Source organism: Lithobates pipiens, unplaced genomic scaffold (genome assembly GCF_037356315.1).
Source record: "Lithobates pipiens isolate NorthernLeopardFrog02 unplaced genomic scaffold, aLitPip1_a1.2 Scaffold_3, whole genome shotgun sequence".
Classification (NCBI taxonomy): domain Eukaryota; kingdom Metazoa; phylum Chordata; class Amphibia; order Anura; family Ranidae; genus Lithobates; species Lithobates pipiens.
The window spans coordinates 226,885,351-226,900,719 of record NW_027507790.1 but is presented as its reverse complement, the minus strand read 5'-3'; the positions used below and the strand labels follow the sequence as shown (position 1 = coordinate 226,900,719).

The 15,369-nt window shown below is 46.5% G+C and overlaps 1 protein-coding gene across 6 annotated transcripts in view; it reads left to right on the top strand.

Moving 5' to 3' along the window:
• The first annotated feature begins 11,010 nt into the window (after positions 1 to 11,010).
• Positions 11,011 to 15,369, top strand: part of NIPBL (NIPBL cohesin loading factor) — a 242,831-nt gene continuing 238,472 nt past the window's right edge. For 3 of the 6 annotated variants that reach the window (XM_077462847.1, XM_077462848.1, XM_077462849.1), the window contains exon 1: positions 11,012 to 11,532. The gene's annotated coding sequence lies outside the window, so the exon portion shown is untranslated. Of the gene's footprint in view, positions 11,533 to 15,369 lie in introns of all 6 variants that reach the window. The other 3 variants (XM_077462850.1, XM_077462851.1, XM_077462852.1) reach the window with 2 other exon arrangements.

Sequence of the window (15,369 nt, the reverse complement as noted above, 5' to 3'; positions counted from 1 at the left end):
ACTTTTGTACAAGGTACAAACACGCATGCTCAGAACCAATGCAAAAGATCAGACTACAATACAGAAGTTGACCAAAGGTGGCGCTGGAGTCATTGAACGTCCTCTTTTGAAGTGGCGTCAGTACGTTGTGACGTCACTACGTTCGCTACTGTTGTCAAAAAATCCGACCGTGTGTATGCAATACAAACTTGTGGACCACGCCCTTTGTACAAAAGTCCGACCGTGTGTATGAGGCTTTAGAATACCCAAACATTGACTGGATCTGATTGGATACAGGTGCTGTTTGGGTAAGAAATTTCCACTTGGCTCCTTCTACAAATGTTGATTTTTGTTGAGCCAGCTGGTCAATTTCAGCTGGAAATCTGTGTATGGCCAGCCTAATAATCTGTGAATAGCTTGGGTAACAATAAAAAAAAAAAAAAATAATAAGTACCAAACAAAAAAACATTTTTTTAACCCATTTTTGTTTGCACTGTGATGGGAAAGTACAGTGATGCCTAATGCATTAATTGAGTGATGGTCTCCTTCAAAGAGAATCTATCACGTTGTCCATTCAAGGGACTTGGACTATGTTTCCTTGTAACACAGTGATTGCTTTTTAGGTACACCGAGCTCTTTACAAAAGGAGTCATTTGTATGCAGCACTATTACAGAGGCAGTTTAAGTGCTTTTATAGCCCAACTCTGGGTACCAGAAAAACAATACCTGCACTGCAAGGGTTAAATGCACTATGCACAGTATGTTAAGGCTAGGAATGTTAAGGCTAAGAATAAGCTGTAATATCTACCTTTTTTCTTACTGTGATACTTACCTTATGCCTTTTTCCACGCTGCGTGACCAAGCCCCAGTAGGCCTTCATCTCTGACTGGCGGTAGCATGCCAATGTCATCACATGCAAATCAGGGCCCCTAGTCTCGTATTTGAAGACAATGATGGCCTGCCCATAACCTGGAACATTGGAGAGAAGAGTGCTGGGGCCTGGGGGGCCTGTGGGGCCCAGGGTGGGAGGAATAAGGTAAGTATTACAGTCCTTTCCCCTTAGGGTGACCGCGTGTCCTGGATTGCCCGGGATTGTCCCGCAATTCGCATTTGTGTCCCGTGTCCTGGGCACCTTCATTCAGGGACAAGCAAGATCTTTACCCAATGCTGCCCTTAAAAGGTGAGCAAATGGAACCTGATTGGAGCAGGTCAGATGACAAGTCGGGGCACTGGGGCTGGGGACAGTATAATAAATGAGGCAGACAAATCAGCTTTTTTTCGGCTGGCACGAGGGCGTGCGCGCTTGGGGGGGGGGTGTCCTTTAATGGCAGTTTGGATATGTGGTCACCCTATTTCCCCTACTCCCACAGACTTAAAAGAGAAGTATGTCCCAAGCTTTCTTGGCCATACATCTCTTGTGGATCACAGGAGTGCACTTCATGCGCAGCTCAGTTTGCAGCAGCTGGCCTACTGTGTGCAGAGATGATTAGCTCCTGCGCATTCGCAGGAGGATAGTCATACCATGCCTGCCAATAAAGATGTCTGAGACCTGGCACAGAGGAGAAGATGCTGGCTCTGGCGATGGTCTGTGGAAAGGTGAGTATGGCTTCTCCTCCTCTCCACTCCCACCAGCTGTAGGTGCTGCAAGGGTGACATGGGAGGGATTCTCTGTTCTCAGTCCCTTTCTTTATATATATAAAAAAGACATCAGGGGTCTGTTTAGATCCCTGATGTTTCCCCAAAACCCTCCCCCATCAAATATATATATACAGGAATATATATAAAGGAATATACAGGAATATATATATAAACAGGAAAGGGGATTGCTGCATAAGAAGAATTTAATTGCGATAACAAAAATGTTACATCAAAATACCAGATACAGCTGGTCTGGTATTTTGATTTAACATTTTTTTCGTCTCAAAAAAAAAATTCTTCTTGTGCAGCAATTCCCTTTCCTTTTTCTACATTATGGTCCGTGGGAAGGACTAGATTGCTAGCATGATTTTACATAAAGATGGCCTAGGCTATAAGAAGATTGCCAAGACCCTGAAACTGAGCTGCAGCATGGTGGCCAAGACCATACAACGGTTTAACAGGACAGGTTCCACTCAGAACAGACCTCAGCATGGTCGACCAAAGAGGTTGAGTGTATGTGTTTAGCGTCATATCCAGAGGTTGTCTTTGTGAAATAGACGTATTCGTGCTGCCGACATTGCTGCAGAGGTTGAGGGGGTTGGGGGGGGGGGGGGGGGGTCAGCCTGTCAACGCTCAGACCATACGCCAAACGCTGCATCAAATTGGTCTGCTTGGCTGTCATCCCAAAAGGAAGCCTCTGCTAAAGATGGTGCACAAGAAAGCCCGCAAACTGTTTGCTGAATACAAGCAGACAAAGGACATGGATTACTGGAACCATGTCCTGTGGTCTGATGAGACCAAGATAAACGTATTTGATTCAGATGGTGTCAAGCCTGTATGGCGGCAACCAGGTGAGGAGTAGACAATTATGTTTTGCCTACAGTCAAGCATGGTGGTGGGAGTGTCATGGTCTGGGGCTGCACTGGGGAGCTACAGTTCATTGAGGGAACCATGAATGTCAACATGTACTGTGACATACTAAAGCAGAGCATGATCCTTTCCCTTCGGGGACTGAGCCACAGGGCAGTATTCCAACAGGATAATGGCACCAAACACACCTCCAAGATGACCACTGCCTTGCCAAAGAAGCTGAGGGTAAAGGTGATGGACTGGCCAAGCATGTTTCCAGACCTAAACCCTAGTGAGCATCTGGGGGCATCCTCAAACGGAAGGTGGAGGAGCGCAAGGTCTCTAACATCCACCAGCTCCATGATGTCATCATGGAGTGGCAGAGGACTCCAGTGGCAACCTGTGAAGCTCTGGTGAACTCCATGCCCAAGGGGGTAAGGCAGTATTGAAAAATAATGGTGGCCACACAAAATATTCACACTTTGGGACCGATTTGGACATTTTCACTTAGGCCGCGTACACACGCGCGGACTGTTCGCCCAACTTTGTCCGTCAAACAGTTTCGGCAAACAGTCCGCTCAAACTTAGCATGGACGGACATGGCCACACACGACGGACGAACAGTTTGCTGAAACCGTGCGCGATGACGTGAACGGCACGTACGACGGGACGAAAAATACGACGTCCTATACACTGCATTATAGCTTTCGGCGTGAAAATCCTTTCTGAGCATGCGCGCAACTTTGTTTGACGAACAAGCCTACACACGAGCGGACTGTTCGCTGAAACAAGGTTTCAGCGGACAGTTTTTCGGAAATTCCGAAAAACCTTGTCCGTCAAACTGTCCGCTGAAACTGTCCGCTGAAAGCCCACACACGAGCGGACTGTCCGCCCAAACACTGTTCAGCGGACAAAGTTGGGCGAACAGTCCGCCCGTGTGTACGCGGCCTTAGGGGTGTACTCGCTTTTGTTGCCAGTGGTTTAGACATTAATGGCTGTGTGTTGAGTTATTTTGAAGGGACAGCAAATTTAACCTGTTATACCAGCTGTACACTCACTACTTTGCATTGTAGCAAAGAGTAATCTCTTGAGTGTTGTCACATGAAAAGATATAATAAAATATTTACAAAAATGGGAGTGGTGTGCTCAATTTATATATATATATATATATATATATATATGCAGGGGCGTAACTATAGGGGGTGCAGCAGTTGCGACCGCAACTGGGCCCTGTGATGCAGGGGGTCCATGCAGCCCCCTCTACATATGGCCGGCAGCAGCATAGGCAGCTAGGGGTACCAGTGCACCATGCACACGGGTGGCTGGAGGTGGAGGGTGACTAGCAGAGCTCCATGCTCGACTATCGCACTGGCTGATCTTTAGTTGTGCATTCCCCGCATGACCTATGTCCTCGGCAGGCTCCTCAGACTACCCCTCTCCTGCTCCATGCATTGCCGCTCAGTCCAATGTCTGTTCTCCCCAGCCAGAGTCCCGCCCCCCCCCTGAGTCCGGCCCACACTGCATTGCATACTTCTCCCGGGTAAACAAACTTTAAGCACACAGATGCAGTGCAGCCCTATGAGAGCCGGCTCCCCGGAGGACACTGCAGGCATGTCTGCCAGCCCCCCTCCTCCCCGTCATACACAGATGATGAAAGGTCTTTCTGGGAGATATGCTGATTGCCCATCCAGCACACTGGATGGAGCCCAGGCCAACATGGATGAGTGTGCGGCCTACAGCTTGGTCATGGTGAGTGAGAGGACCCCATCCCCCACACACCATTACATACCCCCTCCATCTCCCCCTGGGGACAAGGACCCCTTCTCATGTGGGGACAGGGACCCCTTCTCACCTGGGGCAGTAACTTCATCTGCCCTGGAGAAAAGGATCTCATCTCTTCTGGGGACGGGGACCCCATCCTGCCTAGGGACAGTCCCCCAATAGGGCACCTAAAAATTAAAAACTAATTAAAAAAAAACTACTGATACCAGTGGTGGAACTACAGGGCTCACAAAGGTCATACCTGTGACCACACCCTGGAGTTCCACCGCCGCACTCGGAGGGAAGGGCCCTGGTTGGGGTTCAGGGGGGCCCTTCATGGTTTCTTGCATCGGGGCCCTGAAGGTTCTAGTTACGCCACTGTATATATATATATATATATATATATATATATATATATATATATATATATATATATATTTATATTTAGGCCCACATACTATAACATGCACCTGTGAGGATGCACAGGTGTGTCATATATCCCCGTGCAGCCAATCCCAGTGATGTCATTTGGGAAGCTGTAGCTGCACAGACACAGCCACTGATCTTGATTCGGGTGCATGTCCCTGAACTCACACTGTCTGCATTTGAGGCTGTACACACACACAGATGTCTGATTGGGAGCAGCGACTGTGTCTGCACAGCCGCTGCATCCCAATTGACATGAATGGGACTGCCTGCACGGGGTTGCATGGTACACTTGTGCATCTCCATGCTCATAAACACGGCCTTCACGCGATCATATAACTTTGGAACGTCACAAGTGCACAAGGCCATAGCAGGAATTTAACAGGAATTTTGTTATGTTGTGTTGTAGCATGTTTGTTGAAGTTGTGTTGTATGTGCTAATAAATATTTTAGTGAATTGTTAGTGAAAACTGTGATTTGATAAATATTTGAACAACTGTTGCACAGTCTGTCCACCAATACAATCCACCCAAGGTCAGTCTGACTGACCTAGAGTGAATTGTACTGAGGGACAGACTGACCTAGGGGGACTATATTGGGGAACAGATTGACCTGTGGGGGAGTTATACTAGGGGACAGACTGACCTGGGGGGATTATACTGGGGTACAAATTGACCTTGGGAGGAAAGGATTACAATGGGCAACAAACTGATCTGGGGGGGATTATACTGGGGAACAGATAGACTTGGGAGGAGACTATACTGGGGGACAGACTCACCTGGGGGGATTATACTGGGGGACAGATTGACCTTGGGAGGGAAGGATTATACTGGGGGACAGACTAACCTGGGGAGGGGGATTATACTGGGGAACAAACTGACCTGGGGAAGATTATACTGGGGGGACAGACTGACCTGGGAAGGGGGATTATACTGGGGAACACACTGACCTGGGGGGGATTATACTGGGGGGGGGGCAGGCTGACCTGGGGAGGATTATACTGGGATACAGATTGACCTTGGAGGGGGGGGGGGGAATTATACTGGGAGACAAATAGACCTGCGGTGGATTATACTGGGGCACAGACTGACGCTGTGAGGGTAGGATTAACCACTTTCCCTCTGGAAGATTTACCTCCCTTCATTTTTAGTTTTTTGCCACTGCGTTAATTTAACTGACAAATGCGCAGTCATGCAATGCTGTACGTTAATGAAATTGATATCCCTTTTCCCCCCACAAATAGAGCGTTCTTTCGGTGGCATTTGATCACCACTTGGTTTTTTACTTTTTGCGCTATAAACAAAAAAAGACTGATAATTTTAAATAAAACAAAACAAGATTTTTTACTTTCTGCTATAAAACATACCCAATACATAAATCTAAAAATATCTGGATTTATACTAGGGGACAGACTGATCTGGGGGGAAGGATTATACTGGGTGACAGACTGATCTGGGGGGAAGGATTATACTGGGTGACAGACTGATCTGGGGGGAAGAATTATACTAGGGGACAGACTGATCAGGGGAGGGGGGTTGTACTGGGGGACAGACTGACCTTGTTTTATTTAACCATGTCTCTTATGCAGTAATGCAATTCCGCCATACCCACGGTTTGCCGTGGCTCACTACGCACATCATCTTATACTTTTATTTGATATGCCTAAAGATATCTCAGGTCTTTTACAAACCTAGCAACACCCCTGGCACAATGAAAACTATGCCCACCATTCACAGTAACGCACTAAGCACCCCACATTTTTTTTAGAAGCAATGGGGCCTAGTTATGATTGATGCCTAGTACACCTGTAGATGCCATTATGGATGCATAGTACCTATTGTAGATGTTGTGATGGACATGTAGTGTACACTGTACAGTTTATTATGGATTTGTAGGGCAGACTGTAGTTGTTATGATGGATGTGTAGTGCACACTGTATAGTTTACGATGGATCTAGGCCACACTGTAAAAGTTATTTTCTAATTGTGGATGTAATTTACACTGTACCGTTTATGGTGGAGTTGTAGGGCACACTGTGGAAGTGTATAATGGATGTAGTACACACTGTATAGTTTATGATGGATGTAGTGTACACTGAACAGTTTATGAGGGATGTAGTGCACACTGTAGCTATTATGATACAGGTAGTGCACATTATAGATGCCATGATGGATATAAAGTTTAAGATGAATGTGTAGTACACATAGGGTTGCCGCCTTTTCTTCAAGTCAAACCCGAACACTTTATCAGCACACAGCAATTTTTTTTTATAGTATAAACTATAGATATATCTTGCTATTAAATAACATTTCTAATCATATGACATTAATAACAATAGTTCCCCTTTACATCAGAGTCCACAGAGTTCCCCTTTTACATCTGAACTTGCAGAGTTCCCTTTCACTGTAAGGGGAGACTCTGCAGACTCTGATGTAAGGGAGAACTCTGGGGACTCTAACATAAGGGATGCTCTGGGAACCCTGAGTTAAGGGGGAACACTAAGAACTCTGATGTACGGAGAGGACTTTGATGTAAGAAGGAACAGTGTGCCCTTTGGTAGAAAGGGGAACTCTGATCTAAAGGGTGCTCTGAGAACCCTGATTTACCTAAGTGTACTCTCTCAGAGGCAGGAGAGAGAAGGGGGGAGACTTCAGTCACAGACAGGGATGGATGGTGAGCTCACTCACACCTTGGCAGTCAGCACCTCTCACCCAGATGTATCTGAGGCTGCTGGACTTCTAATTAAGAGAGTAAGAGATACAGATCAAGCCCTTTTTCTTTTCTTGTCTGTGTGTTTGGGGGGGGGGGGGGGGAGTGCTGGCTTTAGGCAGTGTGAAATAGGGTGTAACAGACACTCTCAGCTTAGATAACTGCAGCCAGTAACCCTGCTGGGAAGCCATGGTCCAGCCATGGTCCAGTCTGAATAATGTGTCCGGGTTTCAGGCAGTCTGAAACCTGGACACATGGTTCCAAACCCGAACTGTCCGGGTGAATCCTGGACAGGTGGCAACCCTAAGTACACACTGTACAGTTTATAGTGAAGATGTAGTGCACATTGTGGGTGTTATTATTATTAATAAATAGAATATACAGTATAGTGCTTATATAGTGCTTTACAATATAAGGGGAGACAAGTGCTTTTACAATTATTATTATTTTTATACAGGATTTATATAGTACCAACGGTTTACACAGCACTTTACAATGTAGAGGGGCAGTATGATTATATTTATAGTTCAATACAGAAGCACTAGGAAGACCCTGCTTGTGGAGCTTACAAAAGGTAATAGCTGCGGGGGATGATATGATGGAGGTGACTCTGGGACAGTTGTTAGGTGGGTGTGGGATAGGCTTCCCTGAATAAGTGAGTTTTCAGGGATCACTTAAAGGCAGACTGGGTAGGGGCTGACCGGACATACCGGGGCAGGGAGTTCCAGAGGATGGGAGTAGCTCTGGGGGAGTCCTGAGGTGAGCATGAGAGGAGATAACAATGGAGCTAGAGAGCAGGAGGTCCTGGGAGGAGCAGAGGGGACGATTTTGGTGATATGAGGTTGGTGATGTAGCTGGGGGCAATGTTGTGGATGGTCTTGTATGTTGAGGTTAGCATTTTGAATTTTATACAGTGGGGTAGTGGGAGACAGTGAAGAGACTGGCAGGGAGGGGCAGCAGTCACGGATCGGTTAGTGAGGTGTATTAGCCCTTGTACACACGGTCGGAGAATCCGTCCGAATGTGTCCTATCGGACCGTGTTGTCGGATAATCCGACTGTGTGTGGTATGCATCGGACTGATTCCGTCGGAATATCCGTCGGACCCAATTTTCCAACTTGTTGGAAATATTTTTTGAGAAACTGGTCCGATCGGACATACTCCGATCATGTGTAGAGAATTTTGATCGGTCCAAGTGCCACGCATGCTCAGATCAAATTCCTACATCAAAGCTATTGGCTACTAGCCTGAATGTAGTCCCATCGTAATGAAATTACGTCATCACGTTCTGAAAGATCGGATTTTTCGACAACTTTGTCCGACCGTGTGTATGCAACAGTTTCGGACAAAATCCGACGGATTTGGTTGTCGAAATCTCCGACCGTGTGTACAGGGGCTTAGTCTAGCAGCAGCATTCATAATAGACTGAAGGGGGGATAGCCTGTGTAAGGGTAGGCCATTAAGGAGAGAGTTGCAGTAGTTGAGGGGGGAATTAACCAAGGAGTGAATAAGTTGTTTTGTGGTGTTGTTAGTCAGGAAGGGGCGAACTCTGGAAATGTTGTTGGAGGTTAAGGCAGAAAGATTTAGCCAGTGATTGGATGTGGGCAGTGTAGGAGAGGTCAGAGTCAAGGATTACACCCAGCACCCTGGCATGTGTGGAGGGACCAATGGTTGTGTTGTTTCTCTCAATGGTACAGTCATGGGGAGGGGATTGGAGAGGAGGAAATATTACAAGCTCAGTTTTAGAAAGTTTTTTATGAGGAATGTAGTGCACATTGCACAGTTTATGATGAAGATGTAGTGCACACTGTACAGTTTATGAGGGATGTAGCTTACACTGTACAGTTTATGAGGAATGTAGTGTACACTGTACAGTTTATGATGAAGATGTAGTGCACACTGTACAGTTTAAGATGACGATGTAGTGAACACTGTGGATTTTTTATGAATGTAGTGCAGACTTTACAGTTTATGAGGGATGTAGTGCAGACTGTACAGTTTATGAGGAATGTAGTGCACACTGCACAGTTTATGATGAAGATGTAGTGCACACTGTACAGTTTATGATGAAGATGTAGTGCACACTGTACAGTTTATGAGGAATGTAGTGCACACTGCACAGTTTATGATGAAGATGTAGTGCACACTGTACAGTTTATGAGGGATATAGCTTACACTGTACAGTTTATGAGGAATGTAGTATACACTGTAGAGTTTATGATGAAGATGTAGTGCACACTGTACAGTTTAAGATGACGATGTAGTGAACACTGTGGATTTTTTTATGAATGTAGTGCAGACTGTACAGTTTATGAGGGATGTAGTGCAGACTGTACAGTTTATGAGGAATGTAGTGCACACTGCACAGTTTATGATGAAGATGTAGTGCACACTGTACAGTTTATGAGGAATGTAGTGCACACTGCACAGTTTATGATGAAGATGTAGTGCACACTGTACAGTTTATGAGGGATGTAGCTTACACTGTACAGTTTATGAGGAATGTAGTGTACACTGTAGAGTTTATGATGAAGATGTAGTGCACACTGTACAGTTTAAGATGACGATGTAGTGAACACTGTGGATTTTTTTTATGAATGCAGTGCAGACTGTACAGTTTATGAGGGATGTAGTGCAGACTGTACAGTTTATGAGGAATGCAGTGCACACTTCACAGTTTATGATGAAGATGTAGTGCACACTGTACAGTTTATGAGGAATGTAATGCACACTGTACAGTTTATGAGGAATGTAGTGCACACTGCACAGTTTATGATGAAGATGTAGTGCACACTGTACAGTTTATGAGGGATGTAGCTTACACTGTACAGTTTATGAGGAATGTAGTGTACACTGTAGAGTTTATGATGAAGATGTAGTGCACACTGTACAGTTTAAGATGACGATGTAGTGAACACTGTGGATTTTTTATGAATGTAGTGCAGACTGTACAGTTTATGAGGGATGTAGTGCAGACTGTAGTTTATGAGGAATGTAGTGCACACTGCACAGTTTATGATGAAGATGTAGTGCACACTGTAGTTTATGATGAAGATGTAGTGCACACTGTACAGTTTATGAGGAATGTAGTGCACACCGCACAGTTTATGATGAAGATGTAGCTTACACTGTACAGTTTATGAGGGATGTAGCTTACACTGTACAGTTTATGAGGAAAGTAGTGTACACTGTAGAGTTTATGATGAAGATGTAGTACACACTGTACAGTTTAAGATGACGATGTAGTGAACACTGTGGATTTTTTTATGAATGTAGTGCACTGTACAGTTTATGAGGGATGTAGTGCAGACTGTACAGTTTATGAGGAATGTAGTGCACACTGCACAGTTTATGATGAAGATGTAGTGCACACTGTACAGTTTATGAGGAATGTAATGCACACTGTACAGTTTATGATGAAGATGTAGTGAACACTGTGGATGTTGTTATGGATGTAGTTCACACTGTGGCTGTGATTTCCTGTCTCTGACAGGACCTGGCGACGGTTCGGCCGTGGCACAGACCCACACCGGAAGTGTCCGGTCCTCTCACACACAGGGCGGCCCAATGATGACCTAGTTGTGTGTGGAGAAGCCCGGCCTGTAGGGTGTCACAAGCAGACGCACACACACCGGAAGTGTCCCTGGCTGAGTCTGTGTTGTGTCACACACACACACCGGAAGTGGCCCTGGCTGAGGGGTGCTCGGCGGTTTGGCGCCGGTGGAGGGAGTCCTTTCGTGCAGCTGCACTTCCGGTCGGCATTTTGTTCTGTGAGGGAGAAGCGGATTCCCGAATATCGCCGGAGTGGCGCGCCAGCCCGGAGCGGACTCGTCCCCCCCTTCCCTCCCGTGACCGCTCAGCCAGCCGTGTTGGTTCTCTCCCCCCAGGCCCCGGAGGTCTCTCGGCCTGCGCTGACTGGCTGCTTCCCGGGGCGGGGAAGGCGGCGCCGCCTCCTCAGCTTGTGTCGGGCGCTCGGGGCCTGCTCTGTGTCCGGGCAGAGGGTGAGCGAGCGAGGGAGGGGGGCAGGCCCGGGGAAGGAGGAGGAGGAGAACCGATCCTTCCCCTCCCGCTCCCCCTCATGTCCGGATTATCCTGCTCGGCCCGGAGACATTGAGGATCGGCTCCCCCCAGCGGCCCGGACTGGAGGCCGCCGCCAAAGCCCGCCGCTCAGGTAAACACAGGGCTGGGGTTCGGGGAGGAGGGGTAATGGACGGCGGGGAGGGAGGTTGGAGGCCGGGCTGTGTGTGTCTGGGGACGGACAGGAGAGCGCAGGCCGCGCTAGGCCCCGGATTAGGGGAAGAGCTGCGGGGGCGGCCCGACCTGTGACGGGACCGGGGGCTCTCCTACAACCCGCCCCGGGGGAGAGGTCACCTCCACAGCGACTGGAGGACAGACCCCAGTCCGCGTCCTATTGTCCCGGGACACTGCGGCCTGGCCTGGGCCCAGGAGCTTACACTTTAGTGGCCGCTCTCTGAACTCTATCTGTTATAATGTATTCACTGTGTGTGTGTATACACTTCACTACTTCCTACCCCACACTAATTCTCATACAAACCAGAGCCTTGTCCTAGGAGCTTACACTCTAATGGGCTGTCCTAGAACTCCCTTGTGTCAGAGGTTCCGTAGTGATCACTGCTCTGTTATCTTGTATTGACTGTGTAGTATGTGTACACCTCACTGCTTCCTATCCTAGTCTAATTCTCATATACAAACCAGAGCCTTGTCCCAAGAGCTTACACTCCAATGGACGGTCTCTGGACTCCCGTGTCAGCTGGAGATTTCATAGTGAACACTGCCCTGTGTGTATAATTCACTACATAGTATAAAAACTTTCCCCATGTGATCCACAACTCGGAGTAGACCGCACACAGCCCGCAGTCCTCGTCCCAGGAGCTTACACTCTAATGGCATGTTTTGTGTCAGCTGGAGATTTTATAGTGAACACTGCCCTGTGTGTACAATTCACTACACAGTGTATAAACTTTCCCCATGTGATACACAACCCAGAACAAGACTGCACACATCCTGCAGTCCTTGTCCCAGGAGCTTACACTCTATTGGCCCGTGTTAGAAACTCCCCAGTGTCAGCTGAAGATTTTATAATGTACACTTCACTGCTTTGCGTCCTAGCTTTCTCAGTCTGATAACACAACCCAGGACAGACCACACACAGCCCTTAGTCCTTGTCCCAGGAGCTTACACTCCAATGGCCTGTTTTTAGAACTCCTTGGTGTCAGCTGAATTCAAAGTGAACACTGCTCTCTACAATTCACTACTCCCTATCATTGCTATCCGAGTGTAATTCTCGTATACAAACCAGAGCCTTGTCCCAGGAGCTTACACTCTAATGACGTGTGTTAGAAATCCTCAGTGTCAGCTGAAGATTTCATAGTGAACACTGCTCTCTGTACAATTCACTACTCCCTGTTATTGCTTTCTCAATGTGATACACAACCCAGAGTAGACTGCACACAGTCCTCAGTCCTTGTTCCAGGAGCTTACACTCCAAAAGCACGTGTTAGAACTCCCCAGTGTCAGTTGGAGATTTCATAGTGAACACTGCCCTGTGTGTGTATAATTCACTACACCCTATAAAAACATTCCCCATGTGATACACAACCCAGAGTAGACCGCACACAACCCTTAGTCCTCGTCCCAGGAGCTTACACTCTAATGGCCTGTTTCAGAACTCCCCAGTGTCCCCTGGAGATTTCATAGGGAACACTGCTCTGTTTACAGTTCGCTACTTCCTATAAAAGCTTTCCCAATGTGATACACAATCAAGAGTAGACCGCACACAGCCTGCAGTCCTTGTCCCAGGAGCTTACGCTCTAATGGCCTGTGTTAGAACTTCCCAGTGTCAGCCGGAGATTTCATACTAAACACTGCCCCGTGTGTACAATTCACTTATCCCCGTCAAAGCTTTCCCATTGTAAAACGCAACCCACAGTAGACCACACACAACCTGCAGTCCTTGTCCCAGGAGCTTACACTCTATAACGCTGAACACTGCCCTGTATTCACTGTGTGTGTGTACACTCTTCACTGCTTATCTTTCCTAGTCTAACACAACCCAGGACAGACCACACGCAGCCCTCGGTCCTTGTTACAGGAGCTTACACTTTAATTGTCTGTACTATAACGCAGAGTATCAGCTGGAGATTTCATAGTGAACACAGCTTAGTTATACTCTATAGTGTGTGTGTGCATACTTCACTACTTCCCATCATTGCTTTCCCAGTCTGATTCTGATATACAAACCAGAGCCCTGTCCCAGGAGCTTACACTCTAATGGCCTGTGTTAGAACTCCCTTGTGTCGGCTGGAGATTCCATAGTGAACACTGCTTTGTATGTGTGTACAATCCACTACTTCTCAAAAATTTCCAAGTCTGATAACACATCCTGCAGTTCTCGTCCCAGGAGCTTACACTCTAATGGTTTGTGTTAGAGCTGTGTGTCACCTGGAGGGTTTCATACTGAACACCACCCTGTTATTCCGTATTTACTGTGTGTGTGTACACGTCACTGCTTACACTTTAATGGTCTGTAGTATAACTTGGAGTGTCAGCTGGAGATTTCATAGTGAAGACAGCATAACACAGCCCTCAGTCCTTATCCCAGGAGCTTACACTCTAATGGTCTGTGTTAGAACTCGGTGTGTAGCTGGAGATTTCATACTGAACACTGCCCTATTATTCTATATTCACTGTGTGTGTATTTCATTGCTTCCTATCACAGCTTTGTTTGCAGTCTTAACCCAGGACAAACCACACACAGTGCTCAGCTCTTATCCCAGGAGCTTACACTCTAATGGTCTGTCACATAATGCAGAGTGCGACCTGGAGATTTTCATAGTGAAAGCGGCTTTTTTATAATCTTGTGTGTCTACACATCACCACTTCCTATCATAGAATGAAAACAGTCCTGAATCTTTTTCCCCAGGAGCTAACACTTTAGTGGTCTGTAATATAACTCAGAGTGTGCGTTGGTGATTTCGTTTGTTAACATGGCTTTGTTATTCCCTATTTAGTGTGTGTGTGTACGCCCTGATACTTCCTATGATAGCTTTTCCAATCTGATAACACAACCAGCACACATCCCTTCATCCTTGTCTCAGGAGCTTGCATTTTAATGAACTAAACTCACTGATTATATCTGTGTCAGCTGTAGTGAATTGGTTATTTCATAGTGAACACGGCTCCTATTATGCTGTATTTATAGAATGAGTACACCTTGCTACTTCTCATCATAGGTTTCCTAGTGTAATAGTGATACACAACCTAGAGCAGATTACACACAGCCTTCTGTTCTTGCCCTAGGAGCTTACACTCTTATGGCCTTAATTCTGATTATAACTGTCAGCTTTGGTGAGTTGGTTATTTCATAGTGAACACAGCTAGGCATTTTTAGTATGAGTACACCTTACTAGATAATCATAGCTTTCCCAGTCTAGTTCTGATACACAACCCAGATCGGTCCCCAGAGCTTACACTCTAATGTCCTGCACTCAGAGATAACTAATTTTGAACACGGCTCTATTCTGAATTTGTGTGTACACCTTGCAATACCCCATCACCCAGTGTAATACTATTACACAACTTAAAATAGACCACACTCAGTCCTTGTCCCAGGAACTTTAATGGCCTAAACTCGGGTATTATAACTCTGTCAGCTGTAGTGAGTTGGTTATTTCACAATGAACACGCCTCTACTATTCTTTGTTTATTGTGTGAGTACACCTTACTACTCCTCATAGCTTTCCCAGTGTAGTACTGATACACAACGTAGAAATAGCCAACCCCAAATAGCTCTCAGTCCTTGCCCACAGAGCTTATGCTCTAATATTATGCACTCAGGGATTATAACTCGGTGTGTCCCCAGTGTCAGTGAGCTGCTCTGATCTTCCACATTTAGTGCGTATACTTCACTACTTATCATAGCTTGATACTCAGCCCCAGAACAGTCCACGCACAGCCAGCCCTCGGTCCTTGTCTTGGGAGCTTAAGC